The sequence below is a fragment of the Nomascus leucogenys genome, chromosome 4 (assembly GCF_006542625.1).
Source record: "Nomascus leucogenys isolate Asia chromosome 4, Asia_NLE_v1, whole genome shotgun sequence".
In the NCBI taxonomy this organism is placed as follows: Eukaryota; Metazoa; Chordata; class Mammalia; order Primates; family Hylobatidae; genus Nomascus; species Nomascus leucogenys.
The window spans coordinates 13,192,338-13,209,684 of NC_044384.1; the positions used below are offsets into that span (position 1 = coordinate 13,192,338).

General features: G+C 35.2%; 1 protein-coding gene across 3 annotated transcripts in view; it reads left to right on the forward strand.

Annotated features, from left to right (window-relative positions):
* Positions 1 to 1,922: 1,922 nt before the first annotated feature.
* The window catches only part of CDH19 (cadherin 19), a 108,800-nt gene continuing 93,375 nt past the window's right edge, over positions 1,923 to 17,347 (forward strand). For 2 of the 3 annotated variants that reach the window (XM_003264324.4, XM_004087697.3), the window contains exon 1: positions 1,971 to 2,098. The gene's annotated coding sequence lies outside the window, so the exon portion shown is untranslated. Of the gene's footprint in view, positions 2,099 to 17,347 lie in introns of all 3 variants that reach the window. The other variant, XR_001115579.2, reaches the window with a different exon arrangement.

The window sequence follows — 17,347 nt, forward strand, 5'->3', positions numbered from 1 at the left end:
TGGGGGCGGGCGCCTGTAGTCCCAGCTACTCCGGAGGCTGAGGCAGGAGAATGGCGTGAACCCGGGAGGTGGAGCTTGCAGTGAGCCGAGATTGCACCACTGCTCTCCAGCCTGGGCGACAGAGAGAGACTCTATCTCAAAAAAAAAAAAAAAAAAAAAAAAGAAGTAATCACTGAGTTTATCTGATGACCAGTCCCCTAAGTACTGCCAAGTCTTCATTCTTGGTTGTGGCATAGCGGATGAAACTTGCTGGATCCTTGGCTATTGGCTGTTCATCTTATATCCTCTTCCAGGAAGGGCATGCATTTCTTAAGTAATTTACAGCAACTAGTGCCTGGACGTGTTTGATAATAGATCATCTATTTAATAAAATCAGTTTGCTGTTAATGATATTCTACATAAAACATGTAGTTTCACACTTTACCTTCTTTAGAAAATTTAATCCTGTCTCAGTGTGGTTTCTATAGTTCTCATTGCTCTTTATTGGTACTGTAATAATCGGGGCAGCAAATTCAGACCCACCTTTGCTCCCTTAGGCTCTAAAATAAGCCTTTGGGACATCATGTTTACAGGTACACTGGGGCCATAAACTGTGGTTGCAATCCTAAGTGAAGCTTTGTATTTTATAAACATCAAGATATAAATTGGCATCACATAAAATGTTAGATTCTTACAGAAATCCTAGACTAGGTCATAGATAGAACAGTGAATTATGTAAATAAATATTTTAAACAGGTGTCTCCACCTTTTTTGATATTGTAAAAAATATGAAGGGGAAATATATAAGAATACCTCAGAGGTTCTTTGTAAAATTTATTTTTTTCCTGATTTACTAACATCTTGAAACACCTAGAAATGTTTTTTACTACCTGAATGTTTTTTTCTACCTGAAAAAATAAACTTTTTCCACATTATCCTTTTCCTGCTATCCACAATCTATTCTCCCAGGTTCATCTCTTCAGGATTTGTTCATAAATTATCGATTCCTCCTAACATTCACAACTTCATAGGATGTGCATTTGTGCGTGTGTGTGCGTATGTATATGTGTGTGCACATGTATGTGTATGCATGTGTGCACATGTGCATGTGTGTATATGTGTGTGCTTGTGTATCCTATTTACTGCCCATATAGCTTTTGCCATTTCTTTCCTCAAAAAATAAGAGAAAGTGAAAAATCTAAGAGGATAGTGACCAAAATATCTATCAGAATTAACAGGATGTTTGAATAATCCTGCCCCACATAGACTTTCTTATTATATAGGTATAATTTAAGAAACTTTTAATATTTTAATGTTTCTCTAGTTTGGCTCAAAAATGATTTTTAACTAAATAACAGCTTGAGTAAACAGCATAGAGAATACATATGTATTTTATATTAAATAATAATAGCTTATATCAAAATCTAATTATAAACATTAATAAAATAAAATATTTTACATAATAATAAACCAGGGAAAAGAAAAGGACTTATTAAAGTTTAGACATTTCTCTCTCATTATGTCTTTTACTTTATTTCTGAGGAGAAATGATCGAATTAAGAAACAGCCAGAAGGCATAGACACACAGTGGAAAATCATTTCTCTTTTTAGTAAGTTTTGTGTCTGCTTTAAATTGATCATTTGTTTCATCAGCTAATCCCCAAACAGAGGGCATGTCCTCTCTACTTGCAAAATTCTTGTACATAAGTTGAATTCTCTCTTTGTCAACTCAGGCCAATAAGTACTTTATTTTGTTTTTGCTTGTTGTTAAGGAAAAAAAAAAAAAGATAATCAGCTCATACTACTCGCTTAGCTGTCTGCATTTTAATTCCAGACTATGAAACAGTGTCAGAGTGCCCTTATGATATTATGCACAAAAGGCTCAGTGTTTATGACTCTACTCAGAGAACCCAAAATAGCATTGAGTAAGCAGTGACATACTGACAGTGTTGTGGTACTAAAAGCACAAGCGTCTGTAACTCTGGGCAATGAGGCACATCGAGAGTTTGCTGAGAAGACTGTGAAGCATAAAGAAGAAAGTTTTTCCTACTCTTCCTCATGTGTCCAACACGAAATTTGCTGTTCAATTTTCACAGAACTAGAAGGTGAAGTTACAAAGGTAAGACTATGATAATCAGGCATATTATAAACTACATGCATCATCTTTAATGAGTCAGTAGGTCAAAAAGTACTTGACAAACTGTTGCTAGGAAAATATTATAAAAAATTAAGGAAAATATTTACATAGGAAATAAGGAAAATATTCTAAAAATTTTAAAACCATGATGTGTACTGAACTTTATCAAAACACGTATTTGTGAGAACAATTCTCCATCTCTGTAACATAGATTATTGGGGTGGGGGGGAAGTTACACCTATGTTAGGATATTTAAAACTTCTCAAGTTTCTTAGAATAAACGAATCAACCTTTCTTTGCATGTCTTTCTATCTTTGCACTTTTTTCTTTGTTCAAGGTTTTATTTTTTATTTATCATGTATTTACCATGTAGATCAGATAATATGAACAGTAGAGTTGTCATCATTAAGTATATGGGAAAAAATATTCATATACACAATAAATATGAAAAATTTTAAGTATATTATAATTCCAAAAAAATTTAAATATTAGCATTACTATGAATAAAAACACATATATGTCTAAAATTGTACACACATATTAATTTACCTATATGTATTGTAACATTTATACATAACACAAAAGGTAATTTCTCAAATATGAAAGATAGTATAAATTAAGAAAAGTATAAATTAGGAAAATGCATACTGTAAAAAAATTTTATATTGTTTCAATTCTAATTTGGTACATGCAATTTTAATTGAATTACTAACTATAATAAAATATTTCCAAATAAGTTTACCAAAGGGATTTAATAAATCTATTAAATATAAAAACAAAATATTTAGCAACAAAAAATACATAAATAGAGTGGCAAAGGTTTTCTTTAGATTATGTCAATTTATATTTTAGCTCTATTAATTCATTTGTTGAATTAATATATCTGTAAGAAAGACATTATTTAGATAAAATATTTGAAAATTTAGTAATATATATTTATGCTTTAGATGTAGTTACAATATTAAGTAAATTATATGCATTAATATATTCTTTTTTCAAATTCTTAATATAATATTGTAATTATCAGCAGTATGCCTACTTACTATAATTTTTAATTTGCAGGAATTTAAATTTCAATGTAATGTGAACATTTATATTGACCAAATAAAATAACTAACAAATTTATTTTTAAAAGGAATAAGCATTTCATTATTGTCTGCAATTATTCAAAATTTTTAAGCAATCAATTTATGTCATTTAGAAACCACCAGATCTCCTTTCCTTTACATATGTTTTCCACTTAACCAAGACTTTATAGCAGTGAAAGAAATGCTCATATCATTATATAAATATCTGATTTTTACAGTCTTACACATTAGTAAATTCTTTACTTATCCTGCAGTGAAATATTTATAATTTTAGGCACACACAAACACATCTGCATATATCTAAAAGCATATGTCTTCTACTTATATTTTTTGTTTTGTTTTGTTTTTCACTTTGGAATGTTTGTAAGGTACATTTCCTCAAGAAACATAAAAAAAATTTTGATTAAGTTATCATAAATTGAAGATGCTTTAAAATGACGTGCGCAGATGCCTCCTATGCATTCTTAAGAAACCAGATCCATCTTTCAGGAATTTCTCCTAATAGAGCTACATATAATCTGATATATATCATCTATAACTAAATATAAACTGACCAGTTTTGCCACTCATGATCTTAGCATGTACTGTTAAATATATGTTATGTTTAAAACATTATATAGCAGTATTCAGCATGTTAGTGAGTAGTAATGCAATAGGAATAAATGTGTTAAACTGTTTAAAAGGAGATACTGATCTTTCTATATACCTTCTTTACATGAGAATTTATTGCTCCTAACCAAGTGTTTGAGAACCATGCTGGTGAATAAGAAAAATTTGTTGTCATGACGATTCCCTTTAACATCCATGATCTTCTATCACCTGTATCTTTGCTTTGGTGAAACAGATTGAAGTTGAAACACAACTAAGTATGGAAGCTAACAATAATCCCACAGGAATGCTTTCTATCAATGGTGAAGACAGCCTCTGATTGACAAAATGAGTGTCTTTGCAAAAGTGACTAGAAAGATGTTTGCCACTTTAAAATAAAATCAAAACAAAACAAGATAAACTGTACCCTTAAAGAGTTTTTTTTAACCCACTCTCACCACCTTTCAGTTGAGAGAATACAGCTAAATGCTCTAAAACCTGTCAAAATGTGTAACAGATCAATTTCCTTTTCAAATGATGCCTACGCTCTTGAATATGCTGATATGATTCGTTAAGAGAATGCTTGTCTGAATTTAAAACATACTCTAGAATACATACATTTGTCAAAATGTGTCACATTAATTACTCAATAATTATATTCAGAATCATCTAAGTATGTCTTAAGATTAAAGCAAAACATCATTTTTAGAAATCCTGCTTTGGCACAACAAGTGAAATTTGAAATGTTATTTTAGGACAGTGGTTTTTCAACATACCAGAGCATTAGATCCAGTTTAGCTGTTTTTTTAATTCTAAGAAGTTTCATGATAAATGAAATTTGCAAATTTGCAAGATGCTGTATTAAAGTGGGGATAATTTTGGCACATCAGTCGTGTCTTGAAATAACCTAGGCGATTTTATCTGTGTGCAAAATTTAGAAATGTCATTCCTGTGGAAATGAGCAAACCATAAACACATCACAGAAAAAAAGTCACTATTTTTCTGTCTATAAGTTGTTTTGTAGTTAAATTGTGTCAGAGAGTTTGCCATCTATTTTATTCCTAAAAAAGGCCTGATGGAGAATATATGACTTTCTTTGATGGAGAGATAATACTACTAAACATAAAGGTAAACATAAAATGTTACTAGAATAATAATAAAGGCAAAGAGAAAAGGTATAGATACATCTCTGAATCTTCAAGAGAGTAGTGTCATTTGTCACCAAGCAAATACTTCTTGACAGTGCTTGAAATTGCTCTTGAACTGGTAAAGCAAAATATAACTCTTCCCCCATAGTATTTGTTGAGAAATAAATGGGCTACAATGTCACTCGTCAGGTGGATATAATTCCCCTTCTTCTAAATAAGACTTTTCTTTGGGGGACTATGTAAGACATTGGTTTATTTTTGATTATTTTCTCTCCTTTGTCGAATGCTTATCGAATAACCCAACCCTGTAGGCATATGAGGATTTGACTCCAAATTTATTGGTTAATAACAAATAAGTGTATTTATGTTTTCACACACATATGTGTACCTGGCTACACATTTCTCTATTAACAGATAATTTTGAATGCATGTGTATACTCCTTTGATAATTTCGAGACCACATGAATTATTTATAAAACTTTCATGTCATTTTATACAATATGGATTTAATAAAACCACTTATATGAAATTTAATTTAAAGTATTTTTAAAGATATAGAGCAATGTTGTCATTTTGTGTATGTGTGTGTATATTGCATTTTTAAACCAGTGTTTAAAACACACAATTCTTAACTCACAAATATGATTTTTATGAGATTATAATTATATCATTGGGATTTTTTTGTGTATAAAAAAGGAAAAAGCAATAGACTTTTAAGAGGGTGAGTTAAATATTAAAAATCTCAGCAAGACATTACTTAACTGGCTCTTAAACATTATGAAACAAAACATTAGAACTTTAGGGTCGCCAGATTTTTAAAAAATAAAGTAAGGAATTATTTTATATAAAACAGCATCCCTTTCAACAGCATATACTAGCTGTCTGTATACTTATTGACAATTTGGTGCAGGTTCAGAGTCCACAAAACTTAAAATTTTAGGAATAAAGACACATTTATTTATTCAATAATCCCAGTCACGCATTTAGATTAAACTAAATGCTGTTACATTTAAGTACTAAAAAAAACTATGTTTATTCTATCGGTACCAATTTCAAAGAATTTACAAACTTAAGATATCCTATCTATCTTTATTTTTAAATCCAGCTTGTAATATGAATTAACTATATTCACGACTTTTTCATAAATGTTCATGACTGTTTTCCTTCCTTAAGTTGATACATATTTTTAACCCATTACATACAACCCTTGGAGGTATACTTTACTGTCTTCTGTGTTTAAAAAACTCAAAACACTTCTGTTTTGTTTTATACCATACACATTTTTGTTTATAATTAAGGCGATATTCTCAAATTTCTCATTTTTGAATTAAAGAGTAGGAATTTATTTATCCTATATTCATACCATTAATGTTAAAACAATTTATTAATCTGTTTATAGGATGTTTTCAATATTTATTTTTTATTGAAAATTGACAATTTATAATTGAATAAATTTATGAGACATAAACTGATTTTAGAATTCATGAAAACAATGTGGAATGATTAAATCAGGCCAGTTAATATATCCATCACCTCAAATATTTAACATTTTTTGTGGTGAGAACATTTGAACTTTGCTCTCTTAGGAATTTTGAAATGTAGAATACTCTACTATTAACTGTGTTCGCCACACTGTCTCATAGAACCCCTTCTGAAACATGAAACATACTCCTCCTGTCTGAGATTTGACCTTCATTTCCTCATCTGCCCCACCCCACCAGCCTCGGTAAATACCCGTCTACTTTATGCCTCTATGAGTTCCATTGTTTTAGATTCCACATAAAGATGACAAAATGTGATATTTCTCTTTCCGTGCTGGCTAAATATTACTTAGTCACTCTTCATACACAGCTAATAGCAGACAATTTAAAAAAATCCCCAAAATATGCAATAATAGCATTAAACATTGTGCTAACCTAGTCCATCTGGCTCCACATTTTATGTTGACAATACCTTTTCATGATTAAATACTCTGAATTTATTTTAAGTTAATGTGCAGAAAATATAAAAAATAAATATAAAACAAGTGATACAATTTTTTACATTATATCCTTTATGAAAGAGAGTCTAAACATTCAATTTTATATTATACAATTTGAAACTAAAATAATTCTTATCTCAAGAGATTGAATTCCAAAATATTTTGTATCAAAATAATAATATATTCTTATTTACCTTTTATAACATGTCTTTGAAGTGTACTTTCCATTTTAGTATTCGATATTTTATTATAACTTCAATTAAATTTTTACTTTCTAACTCTGAGTTTCAGGGAGTACATGTGCTGGCTTGTTACATGTGTAAATTTGTAAATTGTATGTTGCTGCGGTTTAGTGTACAAATTATATCATCACCCTGGTAGTGATAATACTACCTGACACATAGTTTTTTGATTCTCGCCCTCTTCTCACCCCACCCTGAAGTAGGCCCCAGTGTCTATTACTCTGGTGTCCATATGTACTCAATGTTTAGTTTTCCACTTATAAGTGAGAACATAAAGTATTTGATTTTCTGTTCTTGCATTAGTTTGCTTAAGATAATGGCCTCCAGTTCCATCCTATTGAGGCAAAGGACATGATCTCATTTTTATGGCTGTATAGTATTCCATTGTGTAAAATTGTCAAATTTCCTTATTCTGTCCATTGTTGATGAGCATCTAGGTTGATTCCATGTCTTTCCTATTGTGAAAAGTGCTGTGATGAACATATTTGTGCATATGTCTTTATGGTGGAACTATATATTCCTTCAAATATATAGTTAATAATCCACTACTAGGATTGCTGAGTTGAATGGTAGTAATATAATCCACTACTAGGGTTGCCGAGTTGAATGGTAGTTCTAAGATCTTTGAGGTATCTCCAAACTGCTTTTCATAGTGGCTGAACTAATTTACATTCACATCAGCAGTGTGTAAGAATTCCCTTTTCTATGCAAATTTGCCAGCATCTGTTATATTCTGACATAGTAAGAGCCATTCTGACTGGTGTGAGATGGTATCTCATTGTGACCTTGATTTGCATTTCTCTAATGATTAGTGTTATTTGGAATACTTTTTTTATACTTTAAATTCTAGGGTACATGTGCACCACGTGCAGGTTTGTTACATAGGTATACATGTGCCATGTTGGTGTGCTGTACCCATTAACTCCTCATTTACATTAGGTATATCTCCTAATGCTATCCCTCTCCCTTCTCCCCACCCCATGACAGGCCCAGGTGCGTGATGTTCCCCTTCCTGTGTCCAAGTGTTCTCATTTTTTTAATAGGCTTGTTGGCTGTGTGCATGTCTTCTTTTGAGAAGCTCTGTTCATATCCTTTTCCCATTTTTAAATGGGGTTGTTTGTTTTTTGCTTGCTGATTTGTTTAAGTACCTTATAGATTCTGGATTTGTCAGATGAATAGTTTGCAAATATTTTCTCTGATTCTGTGTGTTGTCTGTTTGCTCCGTTGATAGTTTCTTTTGCTGTGCAGAAGCTCTTTAGTTTGATTAGGTCCCATATGTCAATGTTAATTTTTGTTCCAATCACTTTTGGAGTCTGTTATGGAATCTTTGCCAGGGCCTATGTCCAGGATAGTATTTCCTAGGTTTTCTCCTCGGGTGTTTATAGTTGTAGGATTTACATTTAAGTATTTAATCTGTACTGATTTTTTCATATGGAGGAAGGAAGGGGTCCAGTTTAAATCTTCTGCATATGCCTAGCCAGTTATCCCAGCACCATTTATTTAAAAGGAGTCCTTTCCCCATTGCTTATTATGGATGGCTTCATCGAAGATCAGATGGTTGTGGATATGCAGCCTCTAGGTTCTCTAACCAGTTCTATTGGTCTATGAGTCTGTTTTTGTACCAGTACCATACTGTTTTAATTACTGTAGCCTTGTAGTACACTTTTAAGTCAGGTAGTGTGATTCTTCCAGCTTTTTTTTTTTTTTTTTTTTTTTAACTTAGGATTGCTTTGGCTCTTTGGGCTCTTTTGTGGTTTCCTGTGAACATTAGTATGATTTTTTTTTAATTTTGTGATGAACGTCATTGGTAGTTTGATAAAAACAGCATTGAAACTGTAAATTGCTTGAGGATTATGGTCATTTTAACAATATTGATTAATCCTATCCATGAGCATGGAATGTTTTTTCATTTATTTGTGTCCTCTTTGATTTTCAGTAAGTTTTGTAATTCTCATTATAGAGAAATTACACCTCCCTGACTAGCTGTATTCCTAGGTATTTTATTCTATTTGTGGCTATCTGAGTGGGATTGTGGTCCTGATTTGGCTCTCAGCATGGATGTTATCCGTATATAGAAATGTTACTGATTTTTGTACCTTGATACTGTATCCCAAAACTTTGCTGAAATTTTAATGAGATCTAGGAACCTCTGGGCAGACTTTTCTAGGTATAGAATCATATTATCTGTGAAGAGAGATATTTTGACATTACCTCTTCCTATGTTAGCATTTTAATTCTTTATCTTGACATTTCTCTGGTTAGGACTTCCAAAATTATATTAAATAGGAGTGGTGAGAGTCAGCATCCTTGTCTTGTTCCAGTTCTCAAGGGAAATGTTTCCAGCACTTGCCCATTCAGTATCATGTTTGCTGTGAATTTGTCATAGATGGCTCTTACTATTTTTCAGGTATGTCCCTTTTATGCCTTTTTTTTCAGGGTTTTTAATATGAAGAGATATTAAATGTTATCAAAAGCTTTTCTGTGTGTATGGACATGATCATGTGATTTTTGTTTCTGGTTCTGCTTATGTTATGAATCACATTTATTTATTTACATATGTTAAACAAATCTTGCATCCCAGGAAAAAGGTAATTTTATCATGATGGATTAAATTTGATATGTTGCTGTATTTGGTTTGTTAGTATTTTGTTGAGGACTTTTGAATCTATGTTCACCAGGATATTGGCCTGAAGTTTTCTTCTGCTGTTGAGTCTCTGACAGATTTTGGTATTAGAATGATGCTGGCCTTATAGAACGAGTTAGAAAGGAGTCCATCCTCCTCTAATTTTTGAAATAGTTTCAGTAAAATTGTACGCCCTCTTCTTTATAGTATCTGGTATAATTTGGCTGTGAATTCGTCTAGTCCAGGGCTTTTCCTGTTAGGTAGGTTTTTTATTACTGATTCAATTTTGGAACTCACTATTGATCTGTTTAAATTTCTTCCTGATTCAATCTTGGGTGGTTGTATGTTTCCAGGAATTTATCAATGTCTTCTAGGTTTTCTACTATGTGTGCATACAGTCTCTCGGGTTTTTTTGTTTTGTTTTGTTTTTTTCTGTGGGGCCATTGGTAATGTCCCCTTGGACATTTCCAGTTGTGTTTATTTGGATCCTTTTTTTTTTCTTTATTAGTCTTCTAGTACTCTACTAATCTTATTTATTCTTTCAAAGAACAACTTTGGTTTTTTTGATGTTATGTGTGTTTTTCATGTCTACATTTCTTTCAGTTCAGCTAGCTATTTTTTATGTTAGCTCTGGGGTCGGTTTGCTCTTGTTTTTGTATTTCCTCTAGGTGTGATGTTACGTTGTTAAGTAAAGATCTTTCTAACTTTTTGATATGGACATTTAAGACTAATAAACTTTCCTCTTAACACTGCTTTAGCAGTGTTCCAGAGATTCTGGTATGTTGTGTCTATATTTTCATTAGTTTCAAAGAACTTCTTCCTTTCTGCCTTAATTTCACTGTTTACCTGAAGGTTGTTCAGGAGCAATTTGTTTAATTTCCATGTAACTGTATGGTTTTGAGTGATTTTCTTAGTATTTATTTTTATTGTTATTGCACTGTGTTCCAAGGTTGGGATTCGTATGACTTTGGGCTTTTTGAATATATTGAGAATTGCTTTATGGCCAAGTGTATGGTTGATTTTAGAGCATGTGCCATATGTACATAAGAAAAATGTATATTCTACTGTTGTTTGATGGAGTGCTCTGTAGATGTCTGTTAGTTCTATTTAGTAAAGTGTCAAGTTTAGGTTCGGAATATCTTTATTAGTTTTCTAACTCATTAGTGTGTCTGATACTGTCATTGGGGTGTTAAAGTCTCCCAATTATGATTGTGTGTTTATCTAAGTTTCTTCGTAGGTCTTCAATACCTTGGTTTATAAATCTTTGTGCTCCAGTGTTGGGTGCGTATATATTTAGTATAATTAAGTCTTCTTGTTGAAATGAACCCGTTATCATTATGTGATGCCATTTTTTGTCCTTTTTGATAGTTGTCTGTTTTGTCTGAAAGAAGAATAGTAGCTCCTGCTCTTTCTTGTTTTCTGTTTGCTTGATAGATTTTTCTCCATTCCTTTACTTTGAGCCTGTGGGTGTCATTGTACATGAAACAGATATTTTTAATTCAGCACACAGTTGGGTCTTTAAAAAGTGGGGCATTTAGCCCATTTTCTTTTTATTTATTTATTTATTTATTTATTTATTTTTTAATTATTATACTTTAGGTTTTAGGGTACATGTGCACAATGTGCAGGTTTGTTACATATGTATCCAGGTGCCATGTTGTTTTGCTGCACCCATTAACTCGTCATTTAGCATTAGATATGTCTCCTAATGCTGTCCCTCCCCCCTTCTCCCACCCCACAACATCCCCTGGAGTGTGATGTTCCCTTTCCTGTGTCCATGAGTTCTCATTGTTCAATTCCCACCTATGAGTGAGAACATGCAGTGTTTGGTGTTTTGTCCTTGCGATAGTTTACTGAGAATTATGTTTTCCAGTTTCATCCATGTCCCTACAAAGGACATGAACTCATCATTTTTTATGGCTGCATAGTATTCCATGGTGTATATGTGCCACATTTTCTTAATCCAGTCTATTGTTGTTGGACATTTGGGTTGGTTCCAACTCTTTGCTATTGTGAATAGTGCCACAGTAAACATACGTGTGCATGTGTCTTTATAGCAGCATGATTTATAGTCCTTTGGGTATATACCCAGGAATGGGATGGCTGGGTCAAATGGTATTTCTAGTTCTAGATCCCTGAGGAATCGCCACACTGACTTCCACAATGGTTGAACTAGTTTACAGTCCCACCAACAGTGTAAAAGTGTTCCTATTTTTCCACATCCTCTCCAGCACCTGTTGTTTCCTGACTTTTTAATGATGGCCATTCTAACTGGTGTGAGATGGTATCTCACTGTGGTTTTGATTTGCATTTCTCTGATGGCCAGTGATGATGAGCATTTCTTCATGTGTTTTTTGGCTGTATAAATGTCTTCTTTTGAGAAGTGTCTGTTCATGTCCTTTGCCCACTTTTTGATGGGGTTGTTTTTTTCTTGTAAATTTGTTTGAGTTCATGGTAGATTCTGGATATTAGCCCGTTGTCAGATGAGTAGGTTGCAAAAATGTTCTCCCATTCTGTAGGTTGCCTGTTCACTCTGATGGTAGTTTCTTTTGCAGTGCAGAAGCCCTTTAGTTTAATTAGATCCCATTTGTCAATTTTGGCTTTTGTTGCCATTGCTTTTGGTGTTTCAGACATGAAGTCCTTGCCCACACCTATGTCCTGAATGGTATTGCCTAGGTTTTCTTGTAGGATTTTAATGGTTTTAGGTCTGACATTTAAGTCTTTAATCCATCTTGAATTAATTTTTGTATAAGGTGTAAGGAAGGGATCCAGTTTCAGCTTTCTACATATGGCTAGCCAGTTTTCCCAGCACCATTTATTAAATAGGGAATCCTTTCCCCATTTCTTGTTTTTGTCAGGTTTGTCAAAGATCAGATGGTTGTAGATATGCGGCATGATTTCTGAGGGCTCTGTTCTGTTCCATTGATCTCTGTCTCTGTTTTGGTACCAGAACCATGCTGTTTTGGTTACTGTAGCCTTGTAGTATAGTTTGAAGTCAGGTAGCGTGATGCCTCCAGCTTTGTTCTTTTGGCTTAGGATTGACTTGGTGACGCGGGCTCTTTTTTGGTTCCAAATGAACTTTAAAGTAGTTTTTTTCAATTCTGTGAAGAAAGTCATTGGTAGCTTGATGGGGATGGCATTGAATCTATAAATTACCTTGGGCAGTATGGCCATTTTCACGATATTGATTCTTCCAACCCATGATCATGGAATGTTCTTCCATTTGTTTGCATCTTCTTTTATTTCATTGAGCAGTGGTTTGTAGTTCTCCTTGAAGAGATCCTTCACATCCCTTGTAAGTTGGATTCCTAGGTATTTTATTCTCTTTGAAGCAATTGTGAATGGGAGTTCACTCATGATTTGGCTCTCTGTTTGTCTGTTATTGGTGTACAAGAATGCTTGTGATTTTTGTACATTGATTTTGTATCCTGAGACTTTGCTGAAGTTGCTAATCAGCTTAAGGAGATTTTGGGCTGAGACGATGGGGTTTTCTAGATATACAATCATGTCATCTGCAAACAGGGACAATTTGACTTCCTCTTCTCCTAATCGAATACCCTTTATTTCCTTCTCCTGCCTGATTGCCCTGGCCAGAACTTCCCGCACTGTGTTGAATAGGAGTGGTGAGAGAGGGCATCCCTGTCTTTTGCCAGTTTTCAAAGGGAATGCTTCCAGTTTTTGCCCGTTCAGTATGATATTGGCTGTGGGCTTGTCATAGATAGCTCTTATTATTTTGAGATATGTCCCATCAATACCTAATTTATTGAGAGTTTTTAACATGAAGGGTTATTGAATTTTGTCAAATGCCTTTTCTGCGTCTGTTGAGATAATCATGTGGTTTTTGCCTTTGGTTCTGTTTATATGCTGGATTACATTTATTGATTTGCGTTTGTTGAACCAGCCTTGCATCCTAGGGATGAAGCCCACTTGATCATGGTGGATAAGCTTTTTGATGTGCTGCTGGATTCGGTTTGCCAGTATTTTATTGAGGATTTTTGCATCAATGTTCATCAAGGATATTGGTCTTAAATTCTCTTTTTTGGTTATGTCTCTGCCAGGCTTTGGTATCAGGACGATGCTGGCCTCATAAAATGTGTTAGGTAGGATTCCCTCTTTTTCTATCAATTGGAATAGTTTCAGAAGGAATGGTACCAATTCCTCCTTGTACCTCTGGTAGAATTCGGCTGTGAATCCATCAGGTCCTGGACTCTTTTTGGTTGGTAGGCTATTGATTATTGCCACAATTTCAGAGCCTGTTATTGGTCTATTTAGAGATTCAGCTTCTTCCTGGTTTAGTCTTGGGAGGGTGTATTTGTCGAGGAATTTATCAATTTCTTCTAGATTTTCTAGTTTATTTGCATAGAGGTGTTTGTAGTATTCTCTGATGGTAGATTGTATTTCTGTGGGATCGGTGGTGATATCCCCTTTTTCATTTTTTATTGCATCTATTTGATTCTTCTCTCTTTTCCTTTTTATTAGTCTTGCTAGCGGTCTATCAATTTTGTTGATCTTTTCAAAAAACCAGCTCCTGGATTCATTAATTTTTTGAAGAGTTTTTTGTGTCTCTATTTCCTTCAGTTCTGCTCTGATTTTAGTTATTTCTAGCCTTCTGCTAGCTTTTGAGTGTGTTTGCTCTTGCTTTTCTAGTTCTTTTAATTGTGATGTTAGTGTGTCAATTTTGGATCTTTCCTGCTTTCTCTTGTGGGCATTTAGTGCTATAAATTTCCCTCTACACACCTTCTTGAATGTGTCCCAGAGATTCCGGTATGTTGTGTCTTTGTTCTCGTTGGTTTCAAAGAACATCTTTATTTCTGCCTTCATTTCATTATGTACCCAATAGTCATTCAGGAGCAGGTTGTTCAGTTTCCATGTAGTTGAGCAGTTTTGAGTGAGTTTCTTAATCCTGAGGTCTAGTTTGATTGCACTGTGGTCTGAGAGACAGTTTGTTATAATTTCTATTCTTTTACATTTGCTGAGGAGAGCTTTACTTCCAACTATGTGGTCAATTTTGGAATAGGTGTGGTGTGGTGCTGAAAAAAATGTATATTCTGTTGATTTGGGGTGGAGAGTTCTGTAGATGTCTATTAGGTCCACTTTGTGCAGAGCTGAGTTCAATTCCTGGATATCTTTGTTAACTTTCTGTCTCGTTGATCTGTCTAATGTTGTCAGTGGGGTGTTAAAATCTCCCATTATTATTGTATGGGAGTTTAAGTCCCTTTGTAGGTCACTCAGGACTTGCTTTATGAATCTGGTTGCTCTTGTGTTGGGTGCATATATATTTAGGATAGTTAGCTCTTCTTGTTGAATTGATCCCTTTACCATTATGTAATGGCCTTCTTTGTCTCTTTTGATCTTTGTTGGTTTAAAGTCTATTTTATCAGAGACTAGGATTGCAACCCCTGCCTTTTTTTGTTTTCCATTTGCTTGATGGATCTTCCTCCATCCCTTTATTTTGAGTCTATGTGTGTCTCTGCACATGAGATGGGTTTCCTGAATACAGCACACTGATGGGTCCTGACTCCTTATCCAGTTTGCCAGTCTGTGTCTTTTAGTTGGAGCATTTAGCCCATTTACATTTAATGTTAATATTGTTATGTGTGAATCTGATCCTGTCATTATGATGTTAGTTGGTTATTTTGCTCGTTAGTTGATGCAGTTTCTTTCTAGCCTCGATGGTCTTTACAATTTGGCATGTTTTTGCAGTGGCTGGTACCGGTTGTTCCTTTCCATGTTTAGTGCTTCCTTCAGGAGCTCTTTTAGGGCAGGCCCGGTGGTGACAAAATCACTCAGCATTTGCTTGTCTGTAAAGTATTTTATTTCTCCTTCACTTATGAAGCTTAGTTTGGCTGGATATGAAATTCTGGGTTGAAAATTCTTTTCTTTAAGAATGTTGAATATCGGCCCCCACTCTCTTCTGGCTTGTAGAGTTTCTGCTGAGAGAGCAGCTGTTAGTCTGATGGGCTTCCCTTTGTGGGTAACCCGACCTTTCTTTCTGGCTGCCCTTAACATTTTTTCCTTCATTTCAACTTTGGTGAATCTGACAATTATGTGTCTTGGAGTTGCTCTTCTCGAGGAGTATCTTTGTGGTGTTCTCTGTATTTCCTGAATCTGAATGTTGGCCTGCCTTGCTACATTGGGGAAGTTCTCCTGGATAATATCTTGCAGAGTGTTTTCCAACTTGGTTCCATTCTCCCCGTCATTTTCAGGTACACCAATCAGACGTAGGTTTGGTCTTTTCACATAGTCCCAAATTTCTTGGAGGCTTTGTTCATTTCTTTTTATTCTTTTTTCTCTAGACTTCCCTTCTCGCTTCATTTCATTCATTTCATCTTCCATCACTGATACCCTTTCTTCCATTTGATCGCGTCAGCTACCAAGGCTTCTGCAGTCTTCGCGTAGTTCTCGATACTTGGCTTTCAGCTCCATCGGCTCCTTTAAGCCCTTCTCTCCATTGGGTATTCTAGTTATCCATTCGTCTAATTTTTTTTCAAAGTTTTTAACTTCTTTGCTATTGTTTTGAATTTCCTCCCGTAGCTCGGAGTAGTTTGATCGTCTGAAGCCTTCTTCTCTCAACTTGTCAAAGTCATTCTCCATCCAGCTTTGTTCCGTTGCTGGTGAGGAACTGCGTTCCTTTGGAGGAGGAGAGGTGCTCTGCTTTTTAGAGTTTCCAGTTTTTCTGCTCTGTTTTTTCCCCATCTTTGTGGTTTTATCTACTTTTGGTCTTTGATGGTGGTGATGTACAGATGGGTTTTTGGTGTGGATGTCCTTTCTGTTTGTTAGTTTTCCTTCTACCAGACAGGACCCTCAGCTGCAGGTCTGTTGGAGTTTGCTAGAGGTCCACTCCAGACCCTGTTTGGCTGGGTGTCAGCAGCGGTGGCTGCAGAACAGCGGATTTTCATGAGACCACAAATTCAGCTGTCTGATAGTTCCTCTGGAAGTTTTGTCTCAGAGGAGTACCCGGCCAAGTGAGGTGTCAGTCTGTCCCTCCTGAGGGTGCCTCCCAGTTAGGCTGCTCAGGGGTCAGGGACCCACTTTAGGAGGCAGTCTGTCCGTTCTCAGATCTCCAGCTGTGTGCTGGGAGAACCACTACTCTCTTCAAAGCTGTCAGTCAGACAGGGACATTTAAGTCTGCAGAGGTTCCTGTTGAATTTTTGTTTGTCTGTGCTCTGCCCCCAGAGGTGGAGCCTACAGAGGCAGGCAGGCCTTCTTGAGCTGTGGTGGGCTCCACCCAGTTCGAGCTTCCTGGCTGCTTTGTTTACCTAAGCAGGCCTGGGCAATGGCGGGCGCCCCTTTCCCAGCCTCGCTGCCGCCTTGCAGTTTGATCTCAGACTGCTGTGCTAGCAATCAGTGAGACTCCGTGGGCATAGGACCCTCCGAGCCAGGTGCAGGACACAATCTCCTGGTGTGCCGTTTTCCAGGCCCGTTGGAAAAGCGTAGTATTAGGGTGGGACTGACCCGATTTTCCCGGTGCTGTCTGTTATCCCTTTCTTTGACTAGGAGGAAAGGGAACCCCCTGACCCCTTGTGCTTCCCGAGTGAGGCAATGCCTTGCCCTGCTTCGG